A 16,918-nucleotide genomic window follows, 5' to 3' on the forward strand; every position below is an offset into this window, starting at 1 on the left:
GCGCTTTGCTAAGAGTTATGGGAGCTTTCTCAGTGATTTCAGTGGAAGAAAGGTTGATCCCTGACTGGTTTGAATAAACTGTGATCCCAGTTGTGTGAGGTGCAAAGTATGTTCCTGCTGATGACCCTCACTTTCTACTGAAGCCAGTGGACACTCAAGCCGTAGCAGGTGTGGCACACACAAGAATGTGCCCTTACATATAAGAGATGAAATGAGATCTAATATGGTTTTAAAATAAGACAAATGGAGAAGTTGGCAGCTGCTGTAGACAAATTAATCATTTTAGCAGAGTTTCTCCATTCAAGATCCACCTCTCTTAAATCCTATTTTTGGACTATGTAACATTAAAGCAATAAGGTTTATGCAAAGCCCAGTACAAATAGCTGTGAAAATTATATGGACCGGAAGGGTATCAGGTATCACAGAATATGAAACAATCCTAGTGTAGAACATCCTTGTGTCAATAGACTACTATGCCCACACAACACACTGTCTTGGCTTCCTTTGTTAAACCTCTATCTCTCCCAGCAGTTTGTGGTTTTGCAGGTTTTGTCACACCACCAACTGGGATGCCAATTAATGCAGCGTGTCTAGGAAGTGATTCTTTGAGAACAGTCATAGCATTTGGTCCCTGATGCAATGTTTATCTTGCTCCTTGCATAATTATTTTACCGTCTAATTCTCTTCATTGTCTTTGATTACTAGGTGTCTGGTTTGCTGCTATCCAAACCCTATTGATACTGTAATTTACTCTTGGCCTTTTTTTTGCTGATGATGGTTCCTTTAATAGCTCATCACAGTTAAAGCCACTAATAGGCAATAATTACAATTTTGGGTGATTCCCCCCCCCCCCACAAAGACCCGAGCTATTTACGGTAGGTTTTTATTCCTTGTTGCCGCCATCCAGATGAGGTAATGAAAATTGGAGTCGAGGAAAGACAAGTGAAGGTTTGGTAAGATTTCTGCTAGTGGCTTGTTACGTTAATATATATCTTGGTGCCATATGGGAGCAAGACTGTGTATGCTAACTAACTCTCTCTACATGCAGGTTATCTCTGCTGAATGCTTCTTGAGGTGCTGACACAAGGTAATAGATTTTTAGTAGTATTCAGTTTAAAAATAGTTGACGTGCTTAATCGTTTTATTCCCCAATTCTCCATCTGTAAAGTACAGCTAATACTTTTCTCCCATGTGATGTCTTGTCTCCTTAGATTCTACCCTACAGGGTTTATAATCCCTCTCATACTATGTATCTAGCACTATGGAGCCATAATTTTGAATGGAATGTCTATGTGCTACTGTGATATAAATAATTATAATTAGGTAGCACCAGGAACTCCAGTTTAGATCATAGAATATCAGGGTTGGAAGGGACCTCAAAAGATCATCTAGTCTAACCCCCTGCTCAAAGCAAGACTAATCCCCAGACAGATTTTTGCCCCAGATCCCTAAATGGCCCCCTGGAGTGAACTCACAACCCTGGGTTTAGCAGGGCAGTGCTCAAATCACTGAGCTATCCTTGGGGCCTTATTGTTGTTGGCGTTGGTTTTACACACACACACACACACACACACACACACACTCTCTCTCTCTCTCTCTCTCTCTCTCCAATCACATTCCATTTTCAGCATGACATGTATATGCTGCTCAGTTTTCTTGTCCTTTTGATCCAAGCTCAATCCCGTGCTGTATATGATGCATTAAAATTATTACTGCACAATGTATGAATGTAAGATAATTGCTTGCCAGAGAGAATAAACCCTTCTGCATAGTATAGTAGGTCAGGCATCTATATTAAATGCACCCACTTGGGAGCAATAGTGATGGGTACTTGAGCAACAAACAGCACAACATAGGACTATATAAACCCCTTGCTGCCCAAACCCTCCTTTCTAATTGCTTGCTAGTACCTCTCTGTAAAATTACCAGCAGAACTAAAACAGCTTAAAGGGGCCCTAGATTTGCTTCTGGAAATAGTGTGGTGGAACTCCAGGCAGCCTAATTGTTCCTTTTTTTAAAGGACAATACGGTAGATGCCAAGCTTAGTGCAGCATTTATTGGAGAGGTGGAAATGATTTACTTGTTTGAGCTGATAAAGGATTTTAATCGTTCTGTCAGTAATTTACGGAGGGCAGATACAAGATAGTATAGTTCCCAGCATGGATTTGTAAATTATCGACATGTCTGAGCATTCAAACCAAGTCACAATCTAGCGGTCTGTTTATTTAGATTTATTTTTAAAAAAGTCTATCCTAGGCTCTAGGCACCTTTTGCCATACATTTAAAATACATTTAAAATACAATCACAATCAAGATGGCAACAGCTGCTTTGCACACTAGGACCAGAAAATAATTAAGCAACAGTTAAGCGGAAACTCAAATATCAGGTATCAAATATTACTCTCATCACAAAGAGCTCTCAGCCTGCTTTTTTCCTCCTTGAAGCCCTGATCCATCTCCCACTGAAGTCTGTGGGAGATTTTCTTTGACTTCAGTGGGAGTTGAATCAAGCCCTAAAAGCCTAGGATGCAGATTTCTAAAGGTATTTAGGTGTCTAAAAATGCAGATAGACATCTAATAAGATGCCAATCTACATCTGTAGGTACCTAAATATTTTTAGAAATCTGACCTTGGGTACTTGGATAGGCCAAGTCTACAGGATACTTCAGACTCAAGGCCTGAAATTTCAGCTATGGCTAGTTATTTTGGACATGTCCAACCTGAAATGCCTCAAAGGGGTCTGGTTTGCAGAGAGTGAGTGCTCTGCACTTCCTGAGTGTTAGAGCCTTTCACAGTGTCTCATGTTGAGGACTCAGAATTGACTAGTCACTACTGAACAGCTTGGTGGTGGTGGGCAAAGGATTCTAAAGCTGAGATCATTCACTGCAAACACCGGGCGAGCAGTTCCCTTTCTTTAATGCCAATCAGGCTCCCATGATGTGAGCCTCTTGACCGCCACTAAGGCAGGGGGAAAGTGGTCATTGCTGTAGGGAGGCAGGGTCCTAAGTCATTCAGAGATTTATAGAGTAAAACCAATTGCTAATTTTGCCCAAAGATAAGAAGTTAGTGGCAGGGCAGCACTGCCAGACAGTCATTCACTCATACCTGAAAAGTGCTTTGTGCACCCTTGGTGGAAGATACAATAGAAGTGGAAAGTGTACTAGTGATTGTGTTGAAGGACCTCAGCCTGCCTGAGGCAGATTCCCAGAGCTAAATAGCTGCTCTTCCCAAAAATTAGTATTTTATTTGAGTTTGGTATAGCAGAATGCCAAAGTATGGTTGGATTTATTTTGTCCTCTCAAAGTGTCATTCTTCAGAGACACCACAAGAGGGTAGCATTTAAATATAGCCTGGATGGGGGCTGAGCTGTCGACTTTCAGTGCAAATCCAGGTAGGGGTGAGATGAATGTGGCTGTAAGCTACCGTTATACTTCCCCTGCTCCTGGAGGAACCATCCCATTACCCAGCACAAAACAGAGCAGTTGTAAGGCTGCTGTGGCAGCCAGTGATCTTCCAGACTAGGAGTGACCTGGCCATGCCTCCTTTTATTGCAGGGGCCACGGAAGGAGAGATGTAGGAGCCACAATGAAGGGAATTCCCCCAAATAAAGAGACTCATCCATGGGCCAGCTAAGCCAGTTTGAAAGCTGCTTTGCCCCAGCCCAGGCATAGATTGTTACAGCCTATAGTATTATTTTAAATAGAAAGGCATGCCTTTCCATTCAAATAGCATAAACAGTGTGACCTAGTACACCTGTGCTCCTCAACAGCATCAGCTACTCGCTCCTCAGAGCCTCTATTTCTTGCAGCCACTACCTGGCTTTGGAGACGGCTGGCCCAAGATTGCCATCTGGCCAGCATGGTGTGGGTGGTTTAATTTGGTTTGGGCATTAAGAAAAAAGGGGGTCTAAATAGCTACTGGCTGATGCTCCTGTTCCACACACAGCAATGGAGGTGCCCATTTTACACCAGCAGAGCATTTGGCGCTTCTCCATCAGTGCTGGACGTATACCTCCAATGGACCTTGACTGTCTTGTTGGCCCACCTCAGGAAAGCAGCAACACTGTCCTGAGTTTGTAAAATTCCTCCTGCCGCTCCCTGGAGGATGGAGGGCCTTGGGAGAAGCATGCACTGGAATGGGATTGAGTTCCCTCAGTAGGGCACTTGACCAGGAGCAGTATGCAAGGGCCAAGACTGGAGAGGATGGATCACCAAGCCAGCGGTGACTAAACTGGGCTAATTGTGGGTTGTGTTCGGAGGGGGCATGTCATAAACAGATAGCTAAGGGTTAATGTTTCTTTTACCTGTAAAGGGTTAACAAAGGGAACCAAACACCTGACCAGAGGACCAATTAGGAAACCGGATTTTTCAAGTGAGGGAGGAACTTCTGGGTGTGTTTTGTCTTTGTTCTGCCGTTTTTTCTCTCAGCTATGAGGGATAGAGTTTTTTTTTTCTATTCAAGCTTCTTTCTTACCTTCTGTTCCCAAAGTTGTGAGTACAAAAGGAAAAGCAAATAGGTTTTAGATTGTATTTTGTATTAACATTGTGGAATTGCTGGAATTGTTTAAATTGGATATCTTGGAACTAAGGCGATTGTATCTTCAATTCTTTTAAGCAATAGCCCTGTGTATGTCATCTTGATGCAGGACCATCGTCGGTTTTTTCTTTTTTTTTATACAGCTTTCTGTTTTTAAAACTTGTTGGAGATTCTTTTCCTAGTTAAGGCAAGGGATAGGAATCTCTTGTGCCAGGGATTACTGTCTTCTCTCAGGGAAAGATGGAGGGGAGAGAGAAGGAGGGTGGCGAAGGTTAAATCGGTTCCCTCTGTGTGTGTTTTTCAGAGATTGAAGCAGGGAGAGTCTCCTAGTTATCCCCAGGGGCGGAAGAATCTTGGCAGGCAAGTAAAGAGCAGGAAGGAAAGTGGTATTTCTTTATTGTTTTTTAGAGGCTCAGGGCATCTGAGTCTTGGGGGTCCCCCAGGGAAAGGTTTGGGGAGACCAGAGAGTTTATCAGGTACTCAGAATCCTAATTGGTGGCAGCAAGATAAGATCCAAGCTGGTAATTAAGCTTGGAGGTTCATGCTAGCACCCAAATTTTGGACGCTAAGGTCCAGATTTGGGACAGAGGCTTATTACAGGGCAGCTCTGTAGGGTGGTTTTGCCCCATGGGGCCATAGTGGTCCCTTGAAACAGCTCTAGATGTCTGCAAGGGCGGCTCCAGGCACCAGCCCTTCAAGCGCGTGCTTGGGGCGGCAAGCCGCGGGGGGCGCTCTGCCAGTCGCCACTAGGGCGGCAGGCAAGGTCCGCTGGTCCTGCGGCTTCGGTGGACCTCCCGAAGCCGCTGGACCAGCAGATCCTCCGTGCTTGGGGCAGCAAAATGTCTAGAGCTGCCCCTGGATGTCTGGCTTTGTCTCCAGCCTGTCTAGGGTGGGAGGCTGGGCCCAGAGCCAGGGGCTCCCTGCCCTAGGGATGAGCAGCTGCCTGGCCTGGGTGCAAATTGCGAAGCGGGGAATGCAGTCAGCAGAGGAGCAAAGCTGAGGCGGCAGCCGCAGGCGGGGGAGCTCGATGCCCTTGAGGGCAGGCGGGTGCCTGAGACCCCCTTCACTGTGCTAAGGGCTGAGGTTTGCTTGCACGTCCGGGGGGAGAATCTCCCACAGCTCCTGTCTCACCCAAGCAAGCCCCAGAGCAGGGGCTGCCTCTCCCTGGCCAGGGGTTGGGTGAATTCGCTGCAGCAGCAAATGGAGACCCTGCGCCTTGTTCTCTCCAGGCACCGCCCCGCCCCAGGCATGAGAGCAGGACATGGGTTTCGTGCAGGGGGGCTTTGCTGAGGCGGGCTGCGTTCATGGGACCCTGCTGTGCCAGGAGCCAGGCAAACCCACCTCGCCCCGCTGCCTGGGGGTAGGGGACCAGACCAGGTGCTTTGCCCCCTTCCCAGTCAACCAGGGGTAAAACAGCACCGTGCACACTGGCTGGCTCGACACGCGCTGGATGCGAACACGCCGTGTGGTAGATTTTCCGCGCCCAGTCCGGTGCTGTGAAACTCGTAAAGGTTGTCCGGGCCTCTTCCCGCTCCTCCCCAATTAAGCAGCGAACTAATCAACAAACTCTAGCGAAATGAGGAGTCTGGGAACTGTGGTGCTGCTCCAGCTGTGTTCATTTAACGTGGCGCTATCTGGTCTAGCCCCTAGATGGCGCCAAACGAATAAAAATAAGCGGTCCCTTAACGCAGCCCAGAAGTGTAGACAACCCCAACAGCCCTTGTGGGGTGCTCTGTAAGTCCGGCTATACAGCAAACAGCTGTTCTCTGGCCTGAACGATATTGTCCACATCCCATGTGCCTGAGCGTTAAGAGACGTAAAGCTAGACCTGTGCAGCTGCTTTTAACCAGAGGGTCTCAAAAGTGGTTTGTATAAAGCTAAGCCCCTCAACACCTTGTGTGAAGTTGACAAGAAACATCCCAGCCGGGTTAGTGAAGACACAGAAAAGGGAAGTGATACACCCAAGGCAACAGTGAGTCAATGGCAGAGTCAAGAAGAGAAACCCCAAGTCCTGAGATTCAATATTCTGCTTTGATAGAGCACACAATTCAGACCTTTGGTCTCTGTGTCGTTTATGACAGGTTTCGGAGTAGCAGCCATGTTAGTCTGTATTTGCAAAAAGAACAGGAGTACTTGTGGCACCTTAGAGACTAACACATTTATTTCAGCATAAGCTTTCGTGGGCTACAGCCCACTTCATTGGACGCATAGAATGGAACATATAGCGAGGAGATATAGTTACATACAGAGAACAGAGGTGAGAGTTGCCCAACCAGCTCTCAGAGGCTAAGATGAACTGTTGTCAGCAGAAGAAAAAAATCTTTTGTAGTGATAATCAAGATAGCCCATTTGAGACAGTTTGACAAGATACTTAACATGGGGGAAATAGATTCAACGTGTGTAATAAATTTGTTAGTTTCTAAGGTGCCACAAGTATTCCTGTTCTTTTTGTGTAGTTTATGTGACTATTACTACTGCATCACCATTTGCCGCCAGTATTGCAAACTACATAGCTGGATGCCCTCCATGGCAACTGTAACATCATTGTGGTGTCTTTGTGCACTTACCACTGAGATGCTGCCAGGCTGTTTGTTTCCTGAGGCAGTATCTTATTGTCAGAGCAATGTTACTAGAATCACTGTGGTTTTAACTGACTCATATTCCACTTAACTATATTTTCGTTGCTTATAATATAGAGCACTTGGAGCTTTGTAATGGGGCCCACTGAATATGGTACTGACATACCAACTTCCTTGTGTTTCTTTGAAGAATATCTTCAGCAAAAATAGTGTGGAAGAAGAAATTTGTGTGTGTCTGTACATAATATATACACACACGCTTTCCACAGTGTTCCCATATTCCCTCTAAGACTCCTCGATCATGTCTATTTAGACTACTGTATCAAGTCATTATTATTCAAGTCACAGGAATGTCCCACTTTGGATCCAGGTCTTATTGTACTGTCTGATACATGTGCACAAAATGGAAGATAGTTCCTGTGACAAGAGCTTATGATGAAGTTTAATATTGTTGCTCTCAGACCCTCACCACGGTCCAGCTGTCTCCTTTTTGTTGGCTGTGTGTTCCATGCTGATTTGTTTTTGTTTTTTTTTCCATAGACATGAATATGAGAAGAAGCGACAGGCTCCCTGTTTAGCTATGACAAACCTGGAGCTGGGTTAAATGCAGCTTTCGTGCAACTCCACAAAAGCCTGAATTCATGTCTGATGACAGAAAACCTTCCTTGTTAGAGAGCCTCGTGGTGTCTAAGGTATAGCAGCAATTTTAGTTGCCACTGGTGTTGGTGCAGTTTCATGTTCTTTTAACTTGAGCACTTTCAAACTCATTGCAGTTATTGTACTTGTCTTTTGTCCTTGAGGATCAAAGTTTCAAGGGACAGGTCTTTGTATATGCCCCAACCTGTAGGGAATGTTTTTGCAGGATTCAGAAAGGTGACTGGTTTCTTTCCATTTCAAATAACTGTGCTATCCCAGACATGTGCAGGGGATTTCTGAACTGCAAGGGACTGCGACTATGTCTGTGCTACAGAGCCAGTGGCAGAATACACCAATACAAGGAGTGTTTCTGCCATGTAGGAACATCCTGAATGACAAATTAGCTATGCTGACTGTAAAACACTATTGTTGGGATAGCTGTGTCTACACTGGCGGAGATGTTGATCAAGGCTGTTTTTTCACACCCACGAATAACTGAACTATGCTGATATGTCTTAAGTGTGGACCGGGCCTCTAACTAAGAGAGCGTCCGTGAATTTTTCCATGCTAAAACTATATTTAAGTGTTTTCATGTATTTCCTGTGCAAGGGCAGACAGAAATGGTTTATTTTTCCAGGCAGGCTGCAATGAAGTTTAAGCATTTTATGATTCAAAAGAGAACACTATTTTTGCTTGTAGACCCGCTAGGTCAGAGGCCCAAGCTTTCATTGAAATTATTGGCCATGCAATACTGGATGATGTGCTGCAGAGGGCAATGTAGGTGAGTTTAAATGTCTTTGTACAGAGCTTTATGTTTTCAGGCACAGAATATGCAGTGGTCTCCAGTTGCTGGGGTCCTGCAAGAAGTGTTCAGACAGTAGAGGGAGTCCGCCTCCCAAACTTGTAGGCAAAGCTGCTAATGACAGTACTGCGTATAACACAGCCTACTCAGACTTTGTTCTTTTCATTTATCAGATCTCATCATTTCTGCTGTCTATGTGAATGGTTTTGAAGTGGAATAACTGGAATCTTAAACATTCGTTTGCTTTTTCTTTTTAACCCAGGCAGCTGTACACCTTCACATACCTTTTTGCAACATAGACTCACAGACTTTGAGGTCAGAAGGGACCATTATGATCATCTAGTGTGACCTCCTGCACAATCCAGGCCACAGAATCTCACCCATGCACTTCTGTCACAAACTCCTAACCTATGTCTGAGTTATTGAAGTCCTCAAATTGTGGTTTGAAGACGTCAAGCTGCAGAGAATCCTCCCACCTCAGAATCTCGGGCCGCTTCCATGGGCTTCCCCCTCTATTGCTTTGCACCTGTTGTAGTCGCTCAAACCCGTTCAAAATGGGTGTGAAATGCTACTACTGTGGCCCTGTAAGAAATATGGAGGGTTATCTGTGCCCTATCTGAGCAAGCCTGAGCTATCCCGTTCTTCTGGCTTCTGGCCTTCATGGGATTGGAATAGAGCAGACCCTCACCAAAGTGCTGTCATTGTTTAAGATTGGATGCACGTATGCCTATATTAACAAGTGTCTCAGAAACATTTCTGAACACACTAAATCCAGCTGCTAAACTATCCAGTCACCCATTTCCTTGGAGGAAATAATGGAAAAGAAGACACGCAAGTGTCAATTGTTTTGTCATTAAAAGGCAAACAGAAAATCCCTTCATCTATGTGATATTTTATTAAGAATTTCCAAAATGTCAGCAATTGCATTTCTGGGGAGGCATGGCCTAGTGTTTGAAGCAGAGGACAGGGAGTCAGTTCTCTGTTCCAGTCTTGCCATAGACTTGTTGTGTGATCCAGTGCTATTTGTTGAGGCATCTGATACCCAACACTTAAACACAGGTATAGCTTCAACCACATAAGTAGCCCCAACTAGAGCGGGTGGGGAAAAAAGTATATTTACAAGAAACCCTCCATTTTCTATTAAAAACCTGCAATTCCAAATTGTTCATATTAAAGTTTTGGTTCCCCCCTTTTTTTCCTTTTCCATTTTGTCGGGAGAAGGGGGAGAGAGCCAAGGGAAAACAAACTGAATTTTTTTCAGCGTTGAAAGTTTTCCTGGACCATTGCAAGAGTGAAAATTTTCCACAAAATTGTTTTGTTTTAGAAAATAGGCCATTTTGGGTTCAAGTTTTGAATGTAAAGCTCTTTCTCCATCTATTCTATAGACGGTCTCGTATATATAAAGTGATGCCAATGGTTAAGTACTTTGCTAAATTAGGTGTGTAGCCTAACTTTGTATTTGTAAAATGGATATATTATTTTTTATTTTATGGGGTGCTGAGGTAAAATTAATCTATGTAAAGCGCTTAGAGATCTATGGGTAGATGATCTAGGACAGCAAGGTAGCAATAAAAGCACTGGCCTGGGACTCTGAAGACATTGGTTCAATTCTGGGCTGTTCCACTGGCCTGTGGGTGACATTGGCCAAGTTGGCTCTCTGTGCCCATCAACGGCTATTAGCTGAGATGGTCAGGGATGCAACTCCAAGCTCCAGGTGTTCCTAAATCGCTGACTGCCAGAAGCTGAGACTGGACAACAGGGTAGATCACTCAGTAATTGCCTTGTTCTGTTCATTCCTTCTGAAGCATCTGGCACTGGCCACTACTGGAAGACAGGAAACTGGACTAGATGGACTATTGGTCTGACCCAATATGGCCATTCTTATGTGCCTCAGTTTCTCCATCTGTATAATTTGGGATAACGATACTGATCTTCTTTGTGAAGTGCTCTGAAATCTACTGATGAAAAGTGCTTTATAAAGGCACGACAGTGGGTTTTTTTGAGTTCTGAGTAATATTTACTGCCCAATTTGTGACCTAAACAATTTTGATTAGAGATGTAGTGAATACATTTTTGGGGTTGGCTTTGTTGTTTTACCAGGAGGATTGTCTTCAGGGTGAGTGTTAGATTTTAACAATGGCCCTGCAATGACTACAATAGATTCATAGTACTTATCACTTACAAAGCATGAAATCTGTGTCGTAAAATTCTGCACTAGACAAATGTCATAGAATGCTCATTTAAAGGTGAGGTGTCATTTTCTTCCATTCATCATAGTTTCTAGGTGACTCTAACTGGCATCCAAATTGCTGTCTGAATAATAATAAGGAAGTATAGTTAGTCTCCATTAAGTATTGTATGAAAGGGACAGATCCATTTCCATTTGAACACCTAGATCAGTGTTTCTCCAACTGGGGCCACTGCTTGCCTGGCAGGCTGGGCCAGTTTGTTTACCTGCCCCGTCCGCAGTTCCGGCCAATCACAGCTCTCACTGGCCGTGGTTTGCTGCTCCAGGCTAATGGAGCTGCTGCAAGGTGTGGCCAGTACGTCCCTTGGCCCGCACTGCTTCCAGTAGCCGCCACTGGCCTGGAGCAGCGAACCGCAGGTGGTGGGAACCGCGATCGGCTGGACCTGCAGATGGGGCAGGTAAGCAAACCGGCCCCGCTCCCGAGGGGCTTTCCCTACACAAGCGATGGCCCCAGTTTGAGAAACAGTGACCTAGATGAATTGTCATGTGCTTCCTGGGTACAGGTACTCATGCACTATATCAGTGGTGACCAAACTTATTGATCCTCTGAGCCACGTATGACAATCTTCAGAAGTTTGAAAGCCAGGGCACACCTGGCAGGGCTCGGGGCTTCAGCCTTGCACCTGCTGAAGCCCCAAAACCTGGCAGGTGCCCCCTGCAGGGATGAAGCCCTGAGCCCCCCCCCCCCCCGTTGGGCAGAAACCCTGAGACCCCCTCTCCACTGGGCAGAAACCCCTAACCCACCATCCTGCTGCAGGGCAGAGGTCCCGAGCTCCCCACCCCAGTCTGGTAGGTGGAGAATTGAGGAGGCATGCGGGGTCTGCAAGCCACACTTCAATGGTAAAAGAGTCTCGTGGCTCGCCAGCCACAGTTTGACCACCTCTGAACCACATGCTCTGGGTCAAACAGAACCTTGATCTGGTGGGTGTAACTCCATTAACTTCAAATTACGCCTGAAGATGCAAAGGCTGAATTGGCCTGTCTTTACATGGCAAGCTCATGAGTGCCTTTGTGCTCCATCTTACACATGAATGCATGCCTAACTGCATGTCTCTATCCATACATGCATGTTTGTGGGGTGCAGCATACAAACTTGTGTTAGACTGAGACGTTTAAATGCAAAATAAAACAAAGATCCTACCTTATTGTTTATCTAGTCCCCTGTCTTTCCAATGCCAATACATGTTAGCAAAAGCCAATAGGCTTGATTTTAATTGGGGTGGGGGCAAGGAATCGCAGTACTGTTGTTTTCTTCCATACCTGATAGAATTACTGTGGCTTCTGGCCTCTAATTAATTACTTATTGCTTCTGAGCTCTAGTTAAAGGCATCTCATTATTGAAACCCCAATAAATGATAATCCTAATCCACGCTTAACTCACCAGACAAGAGCTCAGCCTGAGAAATAATGTTGTTCAATCAACTCTAAACAGACAGATGTGATAGGTAGGAAAGAGCCATTATGGTTGTTGGTAGTGTTGTTTTTCTGTGGGTAGTTTTTTGAAAATGGGAAAGCTCCCTCCACCCCATTGCCTAGAAGCAAGTTTGTTTTTGCTGATATTTTCTTCCTCTTTGAGAGCACTTGTGTTTACAGAGAGAGCTTTGAGATGGCAGGTGTATAGGCTTAGATGCAAAGCAGAAAGCTGTTTACCTGGAGTATGGCCGGTATATTTTAATACGTCTCCTTTTGAGCTATACTGTAGTAGAAGGAAGAAGTTCTGTTGCACGGGCTGCTAGCATTTGTTTTGGGAACTGGAAGGGGTATTTGCCAAGCTGCTTGGGCATTGGCTTGTCAGCACCTGAGTGGCTCTTCCAGTCATCCAGGTCTGGTGGTCTACGACAGCAAAACATTCAGTAACCCTTTCTGTGGGTAACTTAAGTTTGGGGAATGGTGGACACTTGCTGGTTTGCAAAGACCATGAAAGAACCAGTTCTATCCGGAGTGCCAAAGAAATGAGATTTCTTAGAAGTCACCATAGCAGCAGAGGATTTTATAATATTATTATTAGAGGAGGTTTCATTATTATAGAGGAGGTCAGTCATGGCTGTTAATTTCATGCCCAGTCTGCTCTAGCACCTGTTTAAAGGAATCTGATACAACTGAGGATCAACAGATTTGGGGTGGAGGTGTACACATGAACCAGTCAGGCTCTGGTAGATGCCTCTGCATGTAAAATAAGTCTCCTTTGCAACATGCCCCATATGAAAACCTGAAAATGGCGGGTTAAAAAAATATAGCCCATGAGTACAAAAGTGTTCTCACTGAAGCTTGCTAAGAAACTTCCCTGTAAGCTGCTAGAGCCCTGTCAAAAACAATATTAATACCTTTTGGCTATTGAGTATCAGAGAAACCCCTGGAGTTTCTGAATCTGCCAAAGCTGTAAAAGATTTATTAGAAATGTTGTCAGAAAAGTTAGGGCAAAACTGCCCTTTCTGACCATGCTACACAGCTGCAATTTTAGACTCCAAGCAGGCAACAAAAGGAAGATGGATGGTCTCATGGCCAAGGCACTGGAAAGAGAGTCAGGAGAGCTGGATTAATTTTCCAGATTGGCCACAGAATTTGTGTGACCTTGGGCAAGTCATTTAATTTCCCTGGGGCTCAATTTGCAGCCTTGTGCTTGTAAATTGGATTCCTTTTGTTTGTCTGGTCTATTTAGCTCTTCAGGGCAGGACTGTCTGTTATGTGCATGTACAGCACCTAATGCAATGGGTTCTCTTGATACGCTTGTAATACAAATGGTAATCTTGTACATTCCATATATGGAATGGGTGCTAATGGTATGCTATAGCGATCATCGCTACAGATGAGAGCACCACGGGGTGGATCATGATTTATTTCCCATCCCATCCCTCACCCAGATGTATTTTAACACTATCAACAAATTACAAGGCTCTGCTGGATATTTAAGGAGCCTGCTAGGCTACAGGGAAACTAAGGAATTGCTGATCTCATAGCTTTTTATAGTCCAGTTTGAAAGAAAATATGACCCTAATATTTTGAAGCATTGAAATTGGCCAGTACATACATAGATGTTTTACAATTAAAACTGCATGAACCTAGACTTAGGGCATGTCTACACTTCCGTCCGGAGTGATCGATCCAGCAGGCATCGATTTATCGCATCTAGTGAAGATGCGATAAATCAACCGCCGAGTGCTCTCCCATCGACTCCAGTACCCCACCGGAACGAGAGGCACAGGCAGAGTTGACGGGGGAGCATCAGCAGTCGACTTACCACAGTGACAACGCTGCGGTGAGTAGACCTAAGTACGTTGACTTCAGCTACATTATTCATATAGCTGAAGTTGCATAATTTAGATTGATTCTCTCTGCTTCCCCCCACCGTCCCACCACTGTAGACCAGCCTTAGGTATAGCCTCCCCTGGTTACTTCTGTGTAACTCCCATGAATAACCATGAGAGTTTGTGTCCATACACAATGTGAAGAGGGCAATAGACTTTTTTGGGTGACCGCGTAGGAGACAAATCTACTTTCAGACCAAAATAGTCTATCCAGTAATGCAACACCCTACCACTTTATTCTGTACAGCCACTTCAATGCAAACTTTATGCCTCGGTTGAATAACAGTGTGGGATGAATATAAATTAGAGAGCAGCCATGTATATCCCTGGAATGGTGAATAAATTAAAATGCTCAGTCATAAAATCAATAATCGGGGGGGGGAGGGGAGAGAAGGTGAGGAACCATGTGTTTGGAGATACCTGGAAATAGATATAGGTGGGCTGTCCTACTGAGCGGGGAGCTGCAAAGGAGACAGTTTGTGAGGTAACTGTGATGAGATTGTAGGAGGGGGGAGAGAGAGAGAGGCTGTCTGCACTTCGAGTGGGGCGTGGTTCCCAGCTTGAGGAGATGTACCAATTCCAGCTCAATGAGACCACACTCTCTAGAAGTAGAGCGTAGCTGCAGGGACACAAGTGGTGGGTGGGGCTAGCTGTCCCAAGTGCCTGCCCATCAGAGACACGAGGTGTGTGTCTGGGCAGCTAACCCCTCCCACCACTCGCGCCACTGTGGCCACTCTCAATTTTTAGCATGCTAGCTCGATCAGAGCTAGTGCAAGTATGTCTCCTTGAGCTGGAAATCACACCCCCAGCTCGAGAACCCTGAATGGAGAAGGAAGTAGGAGAGAATGTCCATAAAGAATTCTTTGAATCTTGTGGCTAAGGCATTGGACTGGCATCTAGGAGTGGTTTCCAGATCCATCTTTGCTACTGACTTCCTGTGTGACCCTGGACAAGTCACTTAATTCCTCTGTGCCTCAGTTTTCCCATTTGTCAAGGAGCATTTTAAGAAAGGATTTGAAGGAGGATAATGAGGCAGCTGTACAGGGAATTCCTGTCAAGTGTGAGGAGTAGCATGGGAGAAAGAAAGCACAAAGGTGCTTGTATGAAAATTTAACAAGTGGGCAATGGAGGCTGGGTTGACTTGGATGGTGTAAGGGATTGATGAGGGAATTTGGAGTCACTTTCCCTCCTGCCCCTAAGTCACTGGTTCAAATCCAGCTTAGTCCAGTACCTAGTGGGCAAACATGTCCCCAAATGATTATTAGTATCAGCAATACTGGGGAGGAGGGATAGCTCAGTGGTTTGAGCATTGGCCTGCTAAATCCAGGGCTGTGAGTTCAATACTTGAGGGGGCCACTTAGAGATCTGGGGCAAAAATTGGTCCTGCTGGGGGCTGGACTCAATGACCTTTCAAGGTCCCTTCCAGTTCTAGGAGATAGATATATCTCCAATTATTTCTTTCTATTTCAATTTTGTGTAGACTTAAGTTTTCAGACATCTTGTAACACATTAGTCAATTACCAGTTAAAAGTTGTTAATTCGATCTGTCTAGCTACTGATGGAGCCCTGGTTGCTGTAATATCTGAGCACCTCACAATTGTAATTGTATTTATCCTCCCAATACCCCCTGTGATGTATTATCCTCACTGTACAGACGGGGAATTGAGGCACACAGAGACTCGAGCTGTGTGGGGCAGAGCAGGGAATTGTACCTGGGTTTCCCAAGTCCTAGGCTAGTGACCCAACCCTATTGCCCTCTTGCCTAATTGGCTGTAAATATTGGGTCACCTGGGGCTTGGCCTCAGTTCGCTCAGGTGAGCCAGGGCCAGGAGCTAATGTCTGTGATGTGCCTACTTTGGCATTTGCAATCATTTACACTTGAATGTTTAGTCATGTTAAGGCCACGGGGGCAATGCAAGTTAATAAGCAGGTTCATGGATCGTGCTTTCATTGCCAGAGCTGATCTCTCTAAATCATGGCTGAGGTAATGTGTAGGTGAACTCATTCTGATGCTGCATATGCCCTGCCTGCTCTATGGTCAAATGAAGGAATTCTGTCTCCAAGGTTGGCAGGCTGACACCTTTCACCAGCCCTAAATTCATTTAATTTTAATGTAATCTCTCTGTGTTTTTAATAAGACCAACCTCTGGCTGTTTCAGCAATAATGATCAGAAGTTGGAAGACGTTAATCTGACTGTGTAGCTCCATTGCCTTGTTTGTTAATAATAAACCATGAGGCAAACACTGAGCTATGTTATCTCTCATGTGCAGTTAACTTAATTCCTAATCCTTTAAAGAGATGCTGTGGTCTTAATAATGTCCTTTGGCTTCTGCTTTGCTTTCAAGTGACAGGAGAAACATAAAAGCAAAAATGCTCAGTGCTAGAAGAACTATCTCATATATGTGTTTCAGTTAATTTTTGGTTGCTTGTGCATCAACACACAGGGAGAGGGAGTTTTGCCTAATACCAGAGCATCACATTGGTAATAAAACCGTTACAGGCTGCTACACTGATGACTGTGCATACCAAGCATCTGCTGATGCGTGGGCCAATGTAAATAGACCCAATAGGTGAGAGATGGAATATTAGTCCAGCCTTCTGTCCTAAACGTTGGCAACTTTGTGACTGGTTGTATTAGAGATGTCTGGTTCCAGTCCAGCTGATAGTACTTCTCTGAGCCCAACCACATTGTCTTCATTATTTTTACGGTTGCATGCTAAATCTGAATGTAGACATTTGAGTAATTGTCAGGGACTGGGAGGCTGTGGCACAACTTGATAAAACTCGCTACAGGCAACCAATTCCTGCCCT

Source organism: Chelonoidis abingdonii, chromosome 20, assembly GCF_003597395.2.
Source record: "Chelonoidis abingdonii isolate Lonesome George chromosome 20, CheloAbing_2.0, whole genome shotgun sequence".
NCBI classification, from domain to species: domain Eukaryota; kingdom Metazoa; phylum Chordata; order Testudines; family Testudinidae; genus Chelonoidis; species Chelonoidis abingdonii.